The sequence below is a fragment of the Bombina bombina genome, chromosome 1 (assembly GCF_027579735.1).
Source record: "Bombina bombina isolate aBomBom1 chromosome 1, aBomBom1.pri, whole genome shotgun sequence".
In the NCBI taxonomy this organism is placed as follows: Eukaryota; Metazoa; Chordata; class Amphibia; order Anura; family Bombinatoridae; genus Bombina; species Bombina bombina.
Window position 1 is genome coordinate 1,240,095,735 of NC_069499.1, and position 21,384 is coordinate 1,240,117,118.

Sequence of the window (21,384 nt, forward strand, 5' to 3'; positions counted from 1 at the left end):
TAAAAGGGTCAACTGAGGTAAAACAATGTGTGAAAAAAAGTGTATTACTTACAATTCAGTACTGTCAAGTTTAGCCTGCTCCAACCTCTTATCAGTGTCCTACTCTAAACCTTGTGGTATCATATAACAAAGTGTGCATGTGAGGATAATTACTTAAAGGGACACTGTACCCAAAAATTTTCTTTCGTGATTCAGATTGAGCATGCAATTTTAAGCAACTTTCTAATTTACTCCTATTATCAAATTTTCTTCATTCTCTTGGTATCTTTATTTGAAATGCAAAAATGTAAGTTTAGATGCCGGCCCATTTTTGGTGAACAACCTGGGTTGTCCTTGCTGATTGGTGGATAAATTCATCCACCAATAAAAAAAATGCTGTCCAGAGTACTGAAACCAAAAAATAGCTTAGATGCCTTCTTTTTCAAATAATGATAGCAAGAGAACGAAGAAAAATTGATAATAGGAGTAAATTAGAAAGTTGCTTAAAATTGCATGCTCTTTCTGAATTACAAAAGAAAAAATTTGGGTACAGTGTCCCTTTAAGTAAGCAAGGCGGGTTTGAAGAGGGACAGCAAGTACTGTTATTGTCTGATGCAAAGAAGCTTGCTCGTTTCCATGGTGATAATGTCACATGCTTTGTGAAATCTTCTGCATTATACTGTGCACTGCTTTAGTCAGGTGTCATGTGACTCTGCCCCCTAGTGTGCAGGAGTGCATTCTGCAGAAGCTATGGCCTGGATAGCACCTTCCATATATGGAAATGCCCAGGGGGGAGCTTGCTGCAAACAAAACTATGACTGAATTAAAGGGGTTAATGGAGGTTGAAACAGAAACCGTTTTGCAGGTAAGCTTTGGCTGCATTATATATCTAGTAACATATGTTAGTTCATACTGTTTTTTGCCCCTTTAAAGGGATGGGAAAGTTTAAATCAAAAGGGACAGAGCCTACTTCAGATTTATTATTGTTTAAAAAGATAGATAATCTCTTTATTACCCATTCCCCAGTTTTGCATAACCAACGCTGTTGTATTAATACACTTACCTCTGTGATAACCTTGTATCTAAGCCTCTGCAGACTGCCCCCTTATTTCAGTTCTTTGGACAGACTTGCATTTTAGCCAATCAGTGCCCTCTCATATGTAATTCTACGGGTGTGAGTACAGTGTTATCTATATGGTACACATGAAATAACGCCCTCTAGCTGTGAAAAACTGTCAAATGCATTGAGATAAGAGGCGGCCTTCAAGGGTTTAGAAATTAGCATATGAGCCTACCTAGGTTTAGTTTTCAACAAAGAATACCATCACTGTCCGATGTGACCCTCTCTACATCTGACAGTGGTGGTGCAGATCGTTTGTGGGTGGGAGGGCAAGGAGGGAGGCAGGTGGGCAGCCCATCGCTGGAGGGGTAGGGAAGGTGGGCAGAAGCGCGTGGGACCACTACGCTGCTACAAAAAAAAGGTTCTGATGCAGTGAGTGGGAAGGAGGGAGTGGGCTATTTGAGAGGGGTCAGGGAGAGATCAGGGGGTGGGAAGTTTCAGGTGGGAGGGTAAGCTCTACACTAAAGCTAAAATTAACGTTAATTAATAAATGTGTGGTGCACAGCTTCAATTAGCGGCCTTCTAATTACCAAAAAGCTATGGCAAAGCCATATATGTCTGCTATTTCTGAACAAACGGGATCCCAGAGAAGCTTTTACAAACATTTGTGCCATAATTGCACAAGCTGTTTGTAAATAATTTCAGTGAGAAATCTAAAGTTCCTGAAAAAGTTAACGATTTTTTTTATTTGATCGCATTTGGCGGTGAAATGGTGGCGGTGAAATATACCAAAATGAGCCTAGATTTTTTTTTTTTTTTATATCTCTTTATTGGTCGCCGAAAGAGTACAATATACAAAAATCACTCTTGTTGTCATATATAGCCAATAACAAAATCAAACGACTTAGCTATACAAAAAACCATAAACCATAAAGCAGCATATGACATTAATTAATCAGCATTTGTATAATTAACTCCTCGCAGCACCTGGCTGGGGGGAGCCTGAGAAAGAAATAAAAAAAAAAAAGGGAAGGGAAGGAAGAGAAAAAAAAAAAATCCCTGAGACAACTAATATTGTATCTCAGTAGCATTTGTTATCCATGTATGTGGGAACAACTCTAATATGACCATCTCAGCAAAACTAGTAGAAGACAGAAAAGGCGATAAGATCTGTTTTTGTATAGGTAGAGGGTAGGACTTAATAATGGCATACCATCCAAATAAAAATTTCTTGATTCTTTTTTCTGAAGAATCCTGAAGATGGTAGGATTCAAAGATAATCTTGCCTCTGAGAAGGCAGGCCCTCTTCTCGATTTCCAGGTTTTTAATATACTCTGTCTTACCGCTAATATTATAGTTTTTAGTGGATGTACCCAATAACTATCTTGATCACTTAAGGTCTTAATTAATAAGACAATATCCTGGAACGTAAGGGAGATAGATAAATTGTGAATAATGTTGAACCAATATATAATTTTCAACCATAACTGATTTATCTTAGGACATGACCAGAACATATGAAATAAATCTGCTTTCAGATACGAACATCTTGTGCAACATGAGGACCTAGTTGCATAGAATCTGGCAAGTTTAGCTGGATATAGATAAAAATTATTTATAAGCTTCATATGCGATTCCTTCCAACTTGATGGAATTTTACACTTATCCAGAGTACTAAAACTCTGCCTGACTCTTTCCTGATCTATATCTGGAATTGACGGGATCCAAAAATTACAAATCTTGTCTAAAAAACATTGGGTTTGCTTTGACAGCATAATATCATATATTAGTGAAATTGATGTTACACCCGAAACAAATCTTTGTAATAGAGTCCTGACATCGGACCACGCAATATACAAGGGGAACGTCCACTCTTGCGCAGCGACAAAATGTCGAATTTGAAAAAATGTAAATAAATCTGAGCTAGGTAAGTTATATAGTGAAAACAAAGTTTCCCCTGGTAGTACTAAATCATCTAGACCTAATAATTGACAAACTGAACTTAGACCTTTCTCTGCCCATAACTTAAAAGATCTTTGATTGATGCCCCGGGGAGAATACTGGGTTGCCCTGAATAGGGAGAAATTCGGAAAAAGTAAAATCTAGCCCTAATATTCTACAGAATTTATGCCACGCAAGGACTATATTCTTGAATGTTATAAATGAAAAAACATTAGAGGGCAACTGTCGAGGCTTGCAATGTAGTATAGCTGATAGCGCAAAAGGATATATAAAAAAAAACTCTTCTTCAAAAGAAGAGTATATATTTGTTCTAGCCAGCCAGTCAATTGGAACTTTTATCAATGATGCAATATTGTACAAGCTGATGTCTGGAAACGATAGCCCACTGGCCCCAGGTTTCTGCATTAATCTAGATAATGCAATGCGTGTTTTTTTATTCTGCCATATAAATGTCGAAAAATAGCAGCACAATTTTCTTAGGTCGCTATTAGATAAAAATAAAGGCAAATTTTGTAATGGATAGAGAAGGCGTGGAAAAATAATAGTTTTAACCAAATTCACCCTTGCAGTTAAAGACAGTGGAAAGGAGGTCCATAATTGCAGATCTAATTTGATTTTTTAAAATAAAGGAATATAATTGTCAGAATACCAGTACTTGGGATTCTTATGTAACACAAGTCCCAAATATTTAATAGTCTCCACCTCTTTAAAATGAGCCTAGATTAATACTTTGGGTTGTCTACTAAAAAAAAATATATAGTTTTGATAGGTAAATATAAAAAATGCTCTCTGTTTAAATGTAGTGATGGCAAAAATGCTAAAAATGCTCTGGTGTTTTGGGGACGTTTTAGTCTGAAATGCCCGGTCCTTAAGGGGTTATAATTTACTTTTAGCATTAAATTTGCTTTGTTCTGTTGGTATTCTTTGTTGAATGCTAAACCTAGGTAGGCTGATTTCTAAGCCCTTGAAGGCCTCCTCTTATCTCTGTGAATTTTTTACAGTATTTCACAGTGGGACAGTGCTAGTTTATGTGTGCCATATAGACAACACTGTGCTCACTCACATGGAGTTATGCAGTAGTCAGCACTGATTGGCTAAAATGTAAAGTTTGTAAATAGCACTGAGATAAGAGGGCAGTCTGCACAGGCAGAGGCATAACTAGAAACAACAGTGTGTGCTGTATACACACATATATATAGCTGACTGTGCTGTACATACACACACACACACACATATATATATATATATATATATATATATATATATATATATATATATATATATATATATATAAAGATGACTGTGCTGTATGCACACATATATATAGCTGACTGTGCTGTAAACACACAAACAGGCTTTATGTAAATAAACAATAAGTCAAACTGCTTGTGACCCTAAAAATGTTCTGAGACCATAATTTCAATTAAGTCCTCATTCTCTGCAAATGATTTTCCTACCACACACTCACATTTCCTTACAATAATATTATATAAACAAGTTGAGCGGAGTAAAAGTTGCAACAACCATTTAATTTATGAACATAAGATTTATGAAAAAAATATATAAATATATATATGTGTGTGTATAAAGAGAATATCAAAAGTCATGCAAGGTGCATGCAAGAAAACACAGTCAGCAAAGATGCAGATCTCACACCAAGCTGGTCTAAACAGAGCCCATTAAGATATCACCTCTGCCAGTGGAATCCCCTTACTACTTCCCACCAAGTCAATATCATAATAATTATATCTCTAGTTCTGCAGCCCCTACAGATAGTATCTCTAGCACTTTCAAACCAATATAACCCTAGATATTACCTGTCTTAATATCAAACCCTGCATGTTTGTCCTGCACTCAAGGGCAATGTGGCCCCAGAACATGTCTAATGATGTATCATTTGCAAATTGCATGTCCATATTCTACAAGGCAACAGAACCCCACTGGTAAGAAATCTTAGATACACCCCAGTGAAACTTTTCCATGACTTTCTCTCCATACCAATACAGTCCCAGCTGTTATTCCTTTCACATCCCACCTCATACAAGGTACTTGTTCCCTAAACTTACTCTACAACATAAAATAACCCCTGTAACTAGTTATACCATAACCCCCTCACCCACTGTAGGTTTCAAGTCCCCCATATCTCTATGGCTATGTTTCTCTAGATGATCATGACCTTGTAAGATTCCTCCCACAGTCCCACTGTAATCGTCATTTTCCAGCACTTACCTTCCATGAACACCTCCCTGCCATTGTTTGTTATTATATAGCATCTGGATTCTGGAACCTGCTCTGGAAAGTTGGTCAGGGCTGTCCTCACTCCCTTGGGGCTGCTGGATACTGAGTCTTGAGGGGTTCTGTAGGAGCCATTGGTTATCCCATTGTAGTTGATGTTCTCTGCCCGGCTGTCCTTACACAAGTTGGCAAGAACTTTGTGCCATCTGTCCCTGACCAGAACTTCCAGCAAACCACTTCTTTGGCCCTGGCTACTAAGGGCTGCTGTCACTCACTGCTACAGCAATGACAGGCAGATGCGCTGATTGTTTGTAAAAGAGACAAGAGCTAATGCCGCAGGCGGACCTTCCCCGACATGCTGACCCCCACTTGCATGCTGCCCAATGGATCCCTCTGCCTGCAATTGGAAACAGCAGCAGTGGATGGCAGATTAGTCCGCAAAGAGCGCAGCCTGCAGTGGGAGAGTGGCGCCTAGAGCCTTGCTGCCACACAACACACGTGACTCACACCTCTCCAGCACTTGTCTATCCCTTTACAAATGCGTGCGCTGCGCATACACACTTGAGGTCACAACTGCAGTGGGACCACCCCAGAGTTGCAAGCCCGGGGGCCCGGTCGCAGTCACGACCGTTGGGAACGCCTTTGTTCCGCCCCTGATCACAGAGGTAAAAAGTGTTGGTTATGCAAAACTGGGGATGGGTAATAAAGGAATTTTTAGTAAGTTCTGTGAATTCCAGCCCCAGCACATTAAGTCCCTGCTAAGCCAAGTCTCAGTATATAGGGAAATGAAACATGTTCCAAACTGCAACACTATTGATATGCCTGACTTTATCACTCCTTGTTTCCTACCCTTCCTGGTATTATATATCACATATCATGGCTTACCCTTACCTGACACCTGACCTCACACTGCTAAACTTCAATGTAACAGAAGACCACAAATAAAGAAAACTGCAGAAAAAAATACTGTAAAAACAATAAGAATAATGCCACATCGACCTGCACACAATATTTATAAATTACATACAGACTGGATTGAAAAAGGAACAAGCCTAAAAGTAGGGACAGGAAGGAAAAAAAGTAGTGTCCCAGAAAAATGCTATCTAAGCTATGTGCACTAAAGCCAAAGTCCTTTAAAAGGACAGTAAAGTCATAATTAGACATTTTTATTTAGAAAGAGCATCACATTTTAAACAACTTTCCAATTTACTTCTATTATTTAATTTGTTTCCTTTATGTGTTATTCTTTGCTGAAAGGTTTTCTAGCTAAGCTCAGCGGCAGCAAAGAACCTAGGTTCTAGCTGCAGATGTGTGCCTGCATTTATATACCAATTGTCATTGGCTCACCCATAAGTTCACCAGTAGTGAATTGCTGCTCCTTCTACTAACGATATCAAGAGAATAAAAAAATTACAATAGAAGTAAATTAGAAAGTTGTTTAAAATTGTACGTTCTACCCAAATCATGAAAGAAAAATGTTGGGTTTCATGTTCCTTTAAGCAATTAAGAAACAGCTTTGTATTTCACTTGAAGGCATTGTTACCTTAGATGTAAGGTGTTGTATATATATGGTGTTTACCTTATTTTGTGTTGGTTTGAGTCAAATGCAGAGTTTTTCACGAAATGTGACAAGGGATTATAATTAATAAATTTATCTCTGGTATGAAATAAAATCTCTGTGTGCCTTTATTTCCCTTACTTTATCAGACCATCAATATATGGTCTGATACTATATCTCCCTGTATAAATTTAATTTCATTACTGATTAAGGGTGGCACCAGAATCTAGATTATCAGCAATATTTCCCATTCTCTCATACACCCCCATTTATATTCAAGTTTTAATATAATATACTAGTCCTAAAGCCCTTGTACACGGGACATTTTTTGCAGTACAGCGGTTCCACCCCCTGTTCTCTCTCTACCCCCTCTCTTTTGCTCTCTCTCTCCCCCTCTCTTCTGCTCTCTCTCTCTCTCCCTCTCTCTACTTTGCTCTCTCTCTCCCCCCTCTCTTTTGCTCTCTCTCTTCCCCCTCTCTTTTGCTCTCTCTCTCCCCCTCTCTTTTGCTCTCTCTCTCTCCCCCTCTCTTTTCCTCCATCTCTTTTATGCTTTCTCCCCCTCTCTTTTGCGCTCCCCTCCTCTCTTTTACGGTCTCTCTCCCCCTCTCTTTTGCTCTCTCTCTCCCTCTCTTTCGCTCTCTTTATCCCCCTCTTTTGCTCTTTCTCCTCCCTTTCTTTTGCTCTCTCCCCCCTCTCTTTTGCTGTCTCTCTCCCTCTCTTTTGTTCTCTCTCGTAACCCTCTATTTTGCTCTCTCTCTCTCCCTCTCTTTTGTTCTCCCTCTCTCTTTTGCTCTCTCTCTTCCCCCTCTCTTTTGCTCTCTCTCTCCCCTCTCTTTTTCCTCCCTCTCTTTTGCGCTCTCTCTCCCTCTCTTTTGCGCTCTGTCTCTCTCCCCCTCTCTTTTGCACTCTCCCCTCTCTTTTGGTGTCTTTCTCCCTCTCTTTTGCTCTCTCCCCCCTTTTTTTTTGCTCTCTCCACTCTCTCTTTTGCTGTCTGTCTCCCTCTCTTTTGCTCTCTCAATCCCCCTCTTTTGCTCTCTCTCTCCCATTTCTTTTGCTCTCTCCCCCCTCTTTTTTGTGCTCTCTCTCCCCCTCTCTTTTGCTCTCTCTACCCCTCTCTTTTGCTGTCTCTCTCCCTCTCTTTTGCTCTCTCTATGCCCTTCTTTTGCTCTCTCTCTCTCCCCCTTTCTTTTGCTCTCTCCCCTCTCTTTTGCTCTCTCTCTCTTCCATCTCTCTTTTGCTCTGTCTCTCTCCCCCATATATTTTGCACTCTCGCCCCTCTCTTTTTTGCTCTCTCTATCCCCCCTCTTTTGGTCTCTATATCCCCCCTCTTTTACTCTTTCTCTCCCCTTTATTTTGCTCTCTTTCCCCAGCCTCTTTTGCTGTCTCCCTCCCCCTCTCTTTTGCTCTTTCTCTCCCCCTCTCTTTTGCTGTCTCTCTCCCTCTCTTTTGCTGTCTCCCTCCCTCTCTTTTGCTCTCTCTATCCCCCTCTTTTGCTCTCTTTCCCTCCCTTCCCCCCCTCTCTTTTGTATGCTCTCCTTTCAAGATTATCTGTAGACCAGATACAAAGAGAGGCGTTCTTACACTGTGTTCGGGACCTTTCCGACCTGGGAGGATAGTTCCTGTCCCGATGCAGGAACAGGGTCTGGGGTTCTACTCCAATCTGTTTATGGTTCCCAAGAAAGAGGGAACCTTCAGACCAATTTTAGATCTTAAAAGTCTAAACAAATTCTTCAGAGTACCGTCCTTCAAGATGGAAACTATTCGTTTCATTCTTCCCTTGGTTCAAGAGGGTCAATTTATGACAACGGTAGATTTAAAGGACGCTTACCTGCATGTTCCCATCCACAGGGACCATCAAAAGTTTCTGAGGTTTGCATTTCTAGACAAACCATTCCAGTTTGTGGCTCTTCCATTCAGCCTTCCCACAGCTCACAGAATGTTTTCAAAAGTTCTGGGATCCCTGTTGGCGGTGCTCCGATTGCAGGGCATTGCAGTGGCACCTTATCTGGACGACATTCTGGTTCAGGCGCCATCCTTTCAACAAGCAAAATCCCACACATAAATGTTGTTATCCTTTCTGCGATCTCACGGATGGAAGGGGAATTTGAAAAAGAGTTCCTTAGTTCCAACTACAGGGGTAGTTTTCTTGGGAACAATAATAGATTCTTTAACAATGAAGATTTTTCTGACAGAAGTCAGGAAATCAAAGCTTTTGGATTCTTGTCTAGCGTTTCAGTCCTCTCCTCGGCCATCAGTGGCTAAATGTATGGAGGTAATCGGTCTGATGATAGTAGCCATGGATATCATCCCGTTTGTCCGGTTCCATCTCAGACCTCTGCAGTTAAGCATGCTCAGGCAGTAGAACAGAGATTATGCAGATCTGTCTCCACGAGTACAGCTGGAGCAGGAGATAAGGGATTCTCTTCTTTGGTGTTTGTCTCAAGATCATCTCTCCCAGGGAACCTGCTTCCACAGACCCACCTGGGTGATTGTGACAACAGACGCCAGCCTACTGGGATGGGGAGCAGTCTGGGGCTCTCTAAAGGCTCAGGGGATATGGACTCGGTTGGAGTCTGTTTTACCCATAAACATTCTAGAGCTGAGAGCAATCTTCAATGCTCTTCTGGCCTGTCCTCAGTTAGCTTCAGCCTGGTTTATCAGGTTCCAATCGGACAACATAACTTCAGTGGCTTACATCAACTATCAGGGGGGAACTCGGAGATCCTTGGCCATGGTAGAGGTAGCCAAGATAATTCAGTGGGCGGAGTCCCACAACTGTTGCCTGTTGGCGATCCACACCCCAGGAGTGAACAACTGGGAGGCGGATTTTCTGAGCAGACAGACCCTTCACCCGGGGGAGTGGGAACTCCATCCGGAAGTGTTTTCCAGCTTGATTCTCAAATGGGGACAGCCAGAACTGGATCTCATGGCTTCTCGGCAGAATGCCAAGCTTCCGAGGTATGGGTCAAGGGATCCTCAGGCGATACTGGTAGACGCTCTGGCGGTACCTTGGATTACCCCGTTCGCTCTCCTCCCTCGAGTCATTGCTTGAATCAAACATGAGAGGGTGTCAATGATCCTCATAGCACCAGCGTGGCCTCACAGGATCTGGTATGCAGACCTGGTAGAGATGTCATCTCTTCCACCTTGGAGACTTCCAATAAGAAAGGACTTTCTACTTCAAGGGCCCTTCCTCCACACAAATCTAGTTTCTCTGAAGCTGACTGCTTGGAGATAGAACGCTTAATTTTATCTAAGCGTGGATTTTCAGTCAGTTATTGAGACCATGATTCAGGCTCGTAAGCCTGTGACTAGAAAGATTTACCATAAGATATGGCATAAATATCTGCATTGGTGTGAATCCAAAGGCTACTCCTGGAGTAGAGTTCAGATTCCTAGAATTTTGTCTTTTCTCCAAGAGGGTTTGGAGAAGGGTTTATCGCACGCTCCCTAAAGGGTCAAATATCTGCCTTGAATATTTTGTTACATAAACGACTGGCGGATGTACCAGACGTGCATTCATTCTGTCAGGCCTTGGTCAGAATCAGGCCTGTGTTTAAACTGGTTACTCCTCCCTGGAGTCTTAATCTAGTTCTTAAAGTTCTTCAACAAGCTCCGTTTGAAGCATTACTTAGATATTAAGTTGTTATCTTGGAAGGTTTTGTTTAATGTTGCTATTTCATCTGCTCGTAGAGTTTCTGAGCTCTTAGCATTACAGTATGAGTCTCCTTACCTTATTTTTCATTCGGATAAGGTAGTTATGCAAACTAAGTTAGGGTTTCTTCCTAAAGTGGTTTCAGATCGGAACATTAATCAGTAGATTGTTGTTCCTTCCTTGTGTCCTAATCCTTCTTCTCAGAAAGAACGTCTGCTGCACAATCTGGACGTGGTGCGTGCTTTGAGATTGTATTTAGAGACGACTAAGTATTTTCGTCAGTCTTCTGCTCTGTTTGTGGCTTTCTCTGGGCAACGTAAGGGGCAGAAAGCTATGGATACTTCTCTTTCTTTGTGGCTGAAAAGTATTATTCGCTTGGCTCATAAAACTGCTGGACAGCAGCCTCCTGAGAGCGTTATGGCTCATTCTACGAGGGCTGTGTCCTCTTCCTGGGCATTCAAAAATGAAGCTTCTGTGGAACAGATTTGCAAAGCTGCACCTTGGTCCTCTCTTCACACAAAATTCTATAAATTTGATACTTTTGCCTCGGCTGAGGCTTCTTTTGGGAGAAAGGTTCTTCAAGTAGTGGTACCTTCCGTTTAGTTTCCCTGTCTTGTCCCTCCCTTATCATCTGTGTCCTCTAGCTTGGGTATTGATTCCCAATAGTAATTAGATGATCCGTGGACTCACCGTGTCATTAGAAAGAAAAGGAAATTTATGCTTACCTGATAAATTTCTTTCTTTCTTGACACAGTGAGTCCACAGCCCGCCCTGTTTTCTTATGGACAGGATTTTTATTATAAACTTCAGACACCTCTGCACCTTGTTGCTTCCTTTCTCTCCTATGCTTCGATCTTCGACTGGGGTTGGAAGGAAGCGAGGTTGATATTTAACAGCTTTGCTGTGGTGCACTTTGCTGCCTCCTACTGGTCATGAGTGATATTCCCAATAGTAATTAGATGATCCGTGGACTCACTGTGTCAAGAAATACATAAATTTATCAGGTAAGCATAAATTTTGTTTTTGCTCTCTCTCTTCCCTCTCTTTTGCTCTCTCTCTCTCTCTCTCTCTCTCTCTCTCTCTCTCTCTCTCTCTCTCTCTCTCCTCCTCCTCCTCTTTCCCCCCTCTTTTGCACTCTCTCTTCCCCTCTCTTTTGCTCTCTCTCCCCTCTCTTTTCCCCCCTCTCTTTTACATGCTCTCTCTCTCCCCTCTTTTGCGCTCTCCCCCCTCTCATTTGCTCTCTCTCTCCCCTTTCTCCCAGTCTCTTTTGCTGTCTCTATCCCTCTCTTTTGCTCTCTCTATTTCTCCTCTATTTTGCGCTCTCCCCCCTCTCTTTTGCTCTCTCTCTCTCCCCCTCTCTTTTGCTCTCTCTCCCCTCTCTTTTCCCCCTCTCTTTTACACGCAATCTCTCTCCCCTCTTTTACACCATCCCCCTCTCGTTTGCTCTCTCTTCCATCTCTTTTGCTCTCTCTCTCCCCTTTCTCCCCCTCTCTTTTGCTGTCTCTATCCCTTTCTTTTGCTCTCTCTATCTCCCCTCTCTTTTGCTCTCTCTACCCTCTCTTTTGTTCTCTCTCTCCCCCTCTCTTTTGCTCTCTCTCTCCCCCCTCTATTTTCCTCCCTCTTTTTTGTGCTCTCTCATCCCCTCTCTTTTGCACTCTCCCCCTCTCTTTTGCTCTCTCTAGCCCGCTCTTTTGCTCTCTCTCTCTCTCCCCTTTCTTTTGCTCTCTTTCCTCCCTCTATTTTGCTGTCGCTCTCCCCCTCTATTTTACTCTCTCTCTTTCCCTCTCTTTTGCTCTCTCTCTCCCCCTCTCTTATGCTCTCTCCCTATATCTTTTGCTCTCTCTCCCCTCTATTTTGCTCTCTCTCTTACTCCCCCTCTCTTTTCCCTCCTTTCTTTTGCGCTCTCCCCCCTCTCTTTTGCTCTCTCTTTCCCCCTCTCTTTTGCTCTTTCTCTCTCCTCTCTTTTGCTCTCTCTGTCTCCCCCTCTCTTCCCCCCTCTTTTCCCCCTCTCTTTTGCACTCTCTCTCTCTGCCCTCTTTAGCGCTCTCTCCCCTTTCTTTTGCTCTCCTTCTCCCCTCTCTTTTGCTGTCTCTATCCCCCCTCTTTTGCTCTCTCTATCCCCCCTCTTTTGCTCTCTCTATCCCGCCTCTCTTGCTCTCTCTCTATCCCCCCTTTTGCTCTCTCTCTATCCCCCCTCTTTTGAGCTCTCTCACGTCCGCATGTCCTTGCCGAGCCCCACCCCCATGTCATGACCGGCCCCATTCATGTCATGCCTGTCTTCACCCAGCCCCGTCTACATCACGCCCAGCCCGCCCGTGCCATGCCTCCTTACACCCGGTCGGACCCAAATGCCAGGTCAACTTTTTCACAATTTTAGGTTTCTCACTGAAATTATTTACAAACAGCTTGTGAAATTATGGCACAAATGGTTGTAAATGCTTCTCTGGGATCCCCTTTGTTCAGAAATAGCAGACATATATGCTTTGGCATTGCTTTTTGGTAATTAGAAGGCCGCTGCGCACCACACTTGTATTATGCCCAGCAGTGAAGGGGTTAATTAGGTAGGTTGCAGAGTTAATTTTAGCTTTATTGTAGAGATCAGCCTCCCACCTGACACATCTCACCCCCTGAGCTCTCCCTGATCCCCCTCAAACAGCTCTATTACCCCCAACCACCACCACCTTACAGTTGTCACCGCCATCTTAAGTACTGGCAGAAAGTCTGCCAGTATGAAAATAAAAGCCTTTTTTTTTATAATTTTTTTAAACATATATTTTCTGGTGCCTCCCTTCTTACGCTCCCACCCACCAACGATCGGCACCACCGCTATCCGATGCAGAGAGGTCCACAGAGTGGCCCTCTCTGCATCAGTAACTCTGCAAATCGATTTCTGCAGTGCCACACTCGTGGGGCATGCAGAAATAGCGCAATCTCACTATTTTGAGCAAGATTGCGGCAGAGAGAAGCTGGTCCTTAAGGGCATAATGACCAGCGTCATACAGGGTATGGCACTGGTAGTTAAGGGATTAAAAATAAAATAAAGTGTTCACATTGTTTTAAAAGCATTATACTGCCTTATCGGCTATGAGGCAATGCACCTAATAAGGGCCACATTACAAGTGGAGTGCTATTTAACGCTCCCAGTCCAGCCTTAACTGCGCTAGAAGTAAACTTTTTGAGCACATCTAGTTGCATTCGTTGAGATTAAAAAGTTGTCGCTTGCATGCTAACATGATGCAAGCAAAAAGCCGAAGTCAGAATATTGTGCGCACGCTAATCTATCCCTCATAGAAATCAATGAGATTTAGTTGTTTTTTTTTTTAGATTAGGGCTTGGGCTGCAAAAGAGCTAAATGCCCTTTTAATGGCAATGCCCATACAAATGCCCTTTTCAGGGCAATGGGTAGATTAGGTTTTTTAGATATATATATTTTTTTTTATATTTTGGGGGTTTGGTGGGGGCAAGTTTAGGTTTTACTTTAATTTATTTTGTGGGTTTTGGGGGTGGGGGTTTGTTTACTGTTAGGGGGTGTTTGTTTTGTAGCAAAAGAGCTGTTAACTTTAGCTCAATGCCTTTTAAGGGCCCTTGGTAGTTTATTATAGATTAGGGTTTTTTTATTTTTGGATAGGTTTTTTTTTTTTTTAAAAAAAAAGGTATGAGAATAGGAATATTTGTTATTGTTTTTTATAATTCCATTTGTTATTTGTTGTAATGGTATTTTTTTTTTATTTTTTCTAATTTTAGTGTTTTTTATTTTTTGTAATGTTAAGTTTTAGTGTAAGGCAGGTTAGGTTTTATTTCACAGGTAAGTTTGTATTTATTTAAACTAGGTAGTTAGTAAATAATTAATAACTATTTGCTAACTAGTCTACCTAGTTAAAATAAATACTAACTTACCTGTGAAATAAAAAATAAAACCTAAGCTAGCTACAATATAACTATTAGTTATATTGTAGCTAGTTTAGGTTTTATTTCACAGGTATGTATTTAGTTAATAATTGCAACTTTAGTTTAGCTCTATTTTAATTATGTTAAAATTAGGGGGTGTTAGGTTTAGGGTTACGGTTAGGGTTATGTTAGGGTTAGGTTTAGGGTTTGGCATTGCTTTTTGGTAATTAAAAGGCTGCTGCGCACCACACTTGTATTATGCCTAGCAGTGAAGGGGTTAATTAGGTAGCTTGTAGAGTTAATTTTAGCTTTAGTGTAGAGATCAGCCTCCCACCTTACACATCCCACCCCCTGATCCCATCCCCCTCAAACAGCTCTATTACCCCCCCCCACCTTACAGTTGTCACCGCCATCTTAAGTACTGGCAGAAAGTCTGTCAGTATGAAAATAAAAGCCTTTTTTTTTGTAATTTCTATTTAAAATATATTTGCTGGCACCTCCCTCCTTACCCTCCAACCCACCAACGATCAGCACCACCGCTATCCGATGCAGAGAGGGCCACAGAGTGGCCCTCTCTGCATCAGTAACTCTGCAAATCGATTTCTGCAGTGCCACACTCGTGGGGCATGCAGAAATAGCGCAATCTCACTATTTTGAGCGAGATTGTGCCAGAGAAAAGCTGGTCCTTAAGGGCATAATGACCAGCGTCATACAGGGTATGGCGCTGGTCGTTAAGGGGTTAAAAATAAATTAATAAAATAAAGTGTTCACATTGTTTTAAAAGCATTATACTGCCTTGTTGGCTATGAGGCAATGCACCTAATAAGGGCCACATTACAAGTGGAGTGCTATTTAACGCTCCCAGTCTAGCGTTAACTGCGCTAGAACTTTTTGCGCACATCTAGTTGCATTCGTTGAGATTCAAAAGTTGTCGCTTGCATGCTAACATGATGCAAGCAAAAAGCCGAAGTCAAAATATTGTGCGCACAATAATCTATCCCTCATAGAAATCAATGAGAAAAAAAGGTGGAAAAAAACACCCCACCCTTGCCCTTCCCCAAACGCATATTCTCATATGAATATTTCCGTTTTAATGCTCTTCACATAGCAGAATATGTTCTATTCATTCATAAATACATATTTCTATATTTATCTGATGTTATTTTAGTACAATATATATCTCTACCTATATATATATACATAATGATATATAGGTAAAGATATGCACAGATATATAGAAATAGCTATTTATATGGGTAGAACGTTGGAATGTTAAATATTACACACAGTATAAAACTTTGTTAAATATCACCTAGATTATGAGTTGTGCGTTTGTGTTTTAACGCTGAAAAAATGAACCCCTAAACCGGCGCGGAGTGGGTCCATCCTGAAGACATCCGGCGGGGGGTGTTTAGCTGTAATTTTCCTCTTACTCATTTACTGTACCCACACATATTATATACCGTTTTTCTCGCCATTAAATCGACTTTCTAAAGATACCATTATTTTCATCATCCTATAATATAAAAGGCCAAGTGTGTTTGTCTGAAGCTGTCATGCGCAGTAGAGACAGCACAAGGACAAACACACCTGGCCTTTGAGTCCCTAGCTGTCGTCTGATCTGAGGCAGAAGTGGGCGTGGCCGGCATGAGCAGGGGCGTGGCCGGCATAAAGGGGGCATGTCCGGGCATGAATGGTCGTAAAGGGGGCATGGCCGGGAGTGAAGGGGGCGTGGCCGGGCACGGTCGCGCGATAGAGGGGAGAGAGATAGAGAGGGGAGAGAGAGAGGAGGGGGGGAGAGAGAAGAGGGGGAGAGAGAGGAGGGGGAGAGAGAGAGGAGGCGGAGAGAGAGAGGAGGGAAGAGAGAGAGGATGGGAGAGAGAAAGAAAGAGAGGGATAGGGGGGGAAGAGAGGGGGAGAGAGCGCAAAAGAGGGGGGAGAGAGAGAGAGCAAAAGAGAGGGGGAGTGAGAGAGAGCAAAAGAGGGGGGAGAGAGAGAGCACAAAAGAGAGGGGGAGAGAGCACAAAAGAGAGGGGGAGAGAGCGCAAAAGAGAGGGGGGGAGAGCGCAAAAGAGAGGGGGGGAGAGAGAGCGCAAAAGAGAGGGGGGAGAGCACAAAACAGAGGGGGGATAGAGAGCGCAAAAGATGGGGAGAAAGAGAGTGCAAAAGAGAGGGGGGAAGAGTGCAAAAGAGAGGGGGGAGAGAGAGCGCAAATGAGAGGGGGGGAGAGAGAGCGCAAAAGAGAGGGGGGAGAGAGAGCACAAAAGAGAGGGGGGAGAGAAAGCACAAAAGAGAGGGGGAGAGAGAGACCGCAAAGGAGAGGGTGGAGAGAGATAGCTCAAAAGAGAGGGGGGAGAGAGAGAGCGCAAAAGAGGGGGGAGAGAGAGAGCACCATAGAGGGGGAGAGAGCGCAAAAGAGAGGGGGAAAGAGCGCAAAAGAGAGGGGGGGGAGAGCGCAAAAGAGAGGGGGGAGAGAGAGCGCAAAAGAGAGGGGGAGAGAGAGCACAAAACAGAGGGGGATAGAGAGCGCAAAAGATGGGGAGAAAGAGAGTGCAAAAGAGAGGGGGGAAGAGTGCAAAAGAGAGGGGGGAGAGAGAGCGCAAACGAGAGGGGGGAGAGAGAGCACAAAACAGAGGGGGGATAGAGAGCGCAAAAGATGGGGAGAAAGAGAGTGCAAAAGAGAGGGGGGAAGAGTGCAAAAGAGAGGGGGGAGAGAGAGCACAAACGAGAGGGGGGAGAGAGAGCGCAAAAGAGAGGGGGGAGAGAGAGCACAAAAGAGAGGGGGGAGAGAAAGCACAAAAGAGAGGGGGAGAGAGAGACCGCAAAGGAGAGGGTGGAGAGAGATAGCTCAAAAGAGAGGGGGGAGAGAGAGGGCGTAAAAGAGAGGGGGGAGAGAGAGCGCAAAAGAGAGGGGGGAGAGAGCGTAAAATAGAGGGTGGAGAGAGAGCTCAAAAGAGAGGGGAGAGAGAGAGCGCAAAAGAGGGGGGAAAGAGAGAGCGCCATAGAGGGGGAGAGAGAGAGTGTAAAAGAGAGGGGGAGAGAGTGCAAAAGAGAGGGGGGAGAGAGCGTAAAATAGAGGGGGGAAAGAGCGTAAAAGAGAGGGGGGGAGAGCGCGCAAAAGAGAGGGGGAGAGAGCGCAAAAGAGAGGGGGAGAGAGAGAGCGCAAAAGAAGGAGGAAGAGTGTAAAAGAGAGGGGGAGAGAGATCGCCAAAGTGAGTGGGGGAGAGAGCACGCAAAAGAGAGGGGGGAAAGAGCTGAAAAGAGAGCGGGGAGAGAGAGCGCAAAAGAGAGGGGGAGAGAGCACAAAAGAGAGAGGAGATAGAGCACAAAATAGAGGGGGAGATAGAGCGCAAATGAGTTGGGGGAGAGATAGAGTGCAAAAGAGATGGGGGGGAGAGCACAAAAGGGAGGGGGAGAGAGAGGGGGGAGAGAGCGCAAAAGAGATGGGGGAGAGAGAGAGCGCAAAAGAGAGGGGGGAGAGAGAGAGTGAAAAAGAGAGGGGGGAGAGAGAGAGTGCAAAAGAGAGGGGGAGAGAGCACAAAAGAGAGAGGAGATAGAGCACAAAATAGAGGGGGAGATAGAGCGCAAATGAGTTGGGGGAGAGATAGAGTGCAAAAGAGATGGGGGGGAGAGCACAAAAGGGAGGGGGAGAGAGAGGGGGGAGAGAGCGCAAAAGAGATGGGGGAGAGAGAGAGCGCAAAAGAGAGGCGGAGATAGAGAGCGCAAAAGAGAGGGGGAGAGAGAGAGCGCAAAAGAGAGGGGGGAGAGAGAGAGTGAAAAAGAGAGGGGGGAGAGAGAGAGTGCAAAAGAGAGGGGGAGAGAGCACAAAAGAGAGAGGAGATAGAGCACAAAATAGAGGGGGAGATAGAGCGCAAATGAGTTGGGGGAGAGATAGAGTGCAAAAGAGATGGGGGGGGAGAGCACAAAAGGGAGGGGGAGAGAGAGGGGGGAGAGAGCGCAAAAGAGATGGGGGAGAGAGAGAGCGCAAAAGAGAGGCGGAGATAGAGAGCGCAAAAGAGAGGGGGAGAGAGAGAGCGCAAAAGAGAGGGGGGAGAGAGAGAGTGAAAAAGAGAGGGGGGAGAGAGAGAGTGCAAAAGAGAGGGGGAGAGAGCACAAAAGAGAGAGGAGATAGAGCACAAAATAGAGGGGGAGATAGAGCGCAAATGAGTTGGGGGAGAGATAGAGTGCAAAAGAGATGGGGGGGAGAGCACAAAAGGGAGGGGGAGAGAGAGGGGGGAGAGAGCGCAAAAGAGATGGGGGAGAGAGAGAGCGCAAAAGAGAGGCGGAGATAGAGAGCGCAAAAGAGAGGGGGAGAGAGAGAGCGCAAAAGAGAGGGGGGAGAGAGAGAGTGAAAAAGAGAGGGGGGGAGAGAGAGAGTGCAAAAGAGAGGGGGAGAGAGCACAAAAGAGAGAGGAGATAGAGCACAAAATAGAGGGGGAGATAGAGCGCAAATGAGTTGGGGGAGAGATAGAGTGCAAAAGAGATGGGGGGGAGAGCACAAAAGGGAGGGGGAGAGAGAGGGGGGAGAGAGCGCAAAAGAGATGGGGGAGAGAGAGAGCGCAAAAGAGAGGCGGAGATAGAGAGCGCAAAAGAGAGGGGGAGAGAGAGAGCGCAAAAGAGAGGGGGGAGAGAGAGAGTGAAAAAGAGAGGGGGGAGAGAGAGAGTGCAAAAGAGAGGGGGAGAGAGAGAGCGCAAAAGAGATGGGGAGAGAGAGAGTGCAAAAGAGAGGGGGAGAGAGAGAGAGCGCAAAAAGGAGAGGGAGAGAGAAAGTGCAAAAGAGAGGGGGAGATAGAGAGTGCAAAAGAGAGGGGGAGAGAGAACGCGCAAAAGAGAGGAGGGGGAGAGAGAGTGCAAAAGAGAGGGGGAGAGAGAGAGAGCGCAAAAGAGGGGGGGAGAGAGAGAGCTCAAAAGAGAGGGGGGAGAGAGCCCAAAAGAGAGGGGGAGAGAGAGCGCAAAAGAGAGGGGGGGGAGAGAGAGTGCAAAAGAGAGGGGGAGAGAGAGAGCGCAAAAGAGAGGGGGAGAGAGAGAGAGCTCAAAAGAGAGGGGGGAGAAAGCCCAAAAGAGAGGGGGAGGGAGAGAGAGCACAAAGGAGAGAGGGAGAGAGAGAGCGCAAAAGAGAGGGGGAGATAGAGAGCGCAAAAGAGAGGGGGAGAGAGAGAGCGCAAAAGAGAGGGGGAGAGAGTGCAAAAGAGAGGGAGGGAGAGAGAGTGCAAAAGAGAGGGGGAGAGAGAGAGCGCAAAAGAGATGGGGAGAGAGAGAGCGCAAAAGAGAGGGGGAGAGAGAGAGCGCGCAAAAGAGAGAGGGAGAGAGAAAGCGCAAAAGAGAGGGGAGATAGAGAGTGCAAAAGAGAGGGGGAGAGAGAGCACGCAAAAGAGAGGAGGGGGAGAGAGAGTGCAAAAGAGAGGGGGAGAGAGAGAGCGCAAAAGAGAGGGGGAGAGAGAGAGCTCAAAAGAGATGGGGGAGAGAGCCCAAAAGAGAGGGGGAGAGAGACCGCAAAAGAGAGGGGGGAGAGAGAGCGCAAAAGAGAGGGGGAGAGGAGGGAGAGAGAGCGCAAAAGAGAGGGGGGAGAGAGCACAAAAGAGAGGGGAGATAGAGCACAAAATAGAGGGGGAGATAGAGCGCAAAAGATTTGGGGGAGAGATAGAGCGCAAAAGAGATGGGGGGAGAGCACAAAATGGAGGGGGGAGAGAGAGGGGGAAGAGAGCGCAAAAGAGATGGGGAGAGAGAGAGCGCAAAAGAGAGGGGGATATAGAGAGCGCAAAAGAGAGGGGGAGAGAGAGAGTGCAAAAGAGAGGGGGGAGAGAGAGGGAGGAGAGAGCGCAAAAGAGAGGGGGGAGAGAGAGAGTGCAAAAGAGAGGGGGAGAGAGAGAGCGCAAAAGAGATGGGGGAGAGAGAGAGCGCAAAAGAGAGGGGGAGAGAGAGAGAGTGCAAAAGAAAGAGGGAGAGAGAAAGTGCAAAAGAGAGGGGGAGATAGAGAGTGCAAAAGAGAGGGGGGAGAGAGAGTGCAAAAGAGAGGGGAAGAGAGAGAGCTCAAAAGAGAGGGGGGAGAAAGCCCAAAAGAGAGGGGGAGAGAGAGAGAGCGCAAAAGAGAGAGGGAGAGAGAGAGCGCAAAAGAGAGGGGGAGATAGAGAGCGTTAAAGAGAGGGGGAGATGAGAGAGCGCAAAAGATAGGGGGAGAGAGAGAGTGCAAAAGAGAGGGGGGAGAGAGAGTGAAAAAGAGAGGGGGAGAGAGAGAGCGCAAAAGAGATGGGGAGAGAGAGAGCGCAAAAGAGAGGGGGAGAGAGAGCGCAAAAGAGAGAGGGAGAGAGAAAGCGCAAAAGAGAGGTGGAGATAGAGAGTGCAAATGAGAGGGGGAGAGAGAGCATGCAAAAGAGAGGGGGGAGAGAGAGTGCAAAAGAGAGGGGGAGAGAGAGAGCGCAAAAGAGAGGGGGAGAGAGAGAGCTCAAAAGAGAGGGGGAGAGAGCCCAAAAGAAAGGGGGAGAGAGAGCGCAAAAGAGAGGGGGGAGAGAGAGCGCAAAAGAGAGGGGGAGAGAGAGAGTGCAAAAGAGAGGGGGAGAGGGGGGAGAGAGAGCCCAAAAGAGATGGGGGAGAGAGAGCGCTCAAAAGAGAGGGGGAGAGAGAGAGCAAAAGAGAGGGGGGAGAGAGAGAGAGAGCAAAAGAGAGGGGGAGGGAGAGAGCGCAAGGGGTGGGACCGCTGTACTGCAAAAAATGGCCCGTGTGAACGGGCTTTAGGACTAGTATCTTATAATTTACTATAATTTTTTTTTAAAACTATGAGGAAAAAATGGAAAAAAAACACACTTTTTCTAACTTTGAACCCCAAAATCTGTTACACATCTACAACCACCAAAAAACACCCATGCTAAATAGTTTCTAAATTTTGTCCTGAGTTTAGAAATACCCAATGTTTACATGTACTTAGCTTTTTTTGCAAGTTATAGGGCCATAAATACAAGTAGCACTTTGCTATTTCCAAACCATTTTATTCAAGATTAGCGCTAGTTACATTGGGAGCTCAAAAGAGAGGGGGGAGAAAGCCCAAAAGAG

At 44.8% G+C, this 21,384-nt stretch overlaps 1 protein-coding gene across 1 annotated transcript in view; it reads right to left on the reverse strand.

Moving 5' to 3' along the window:
- Window positions 1-21,384, reverse strand: part of LOC128647972 (polycystic kidney disease protein 1-like 2) — a 543,684-nt gene that overhangs the window by 487,811 nt on the left and 34,489 nt on the right. The window lies entirely within an intron of this gene.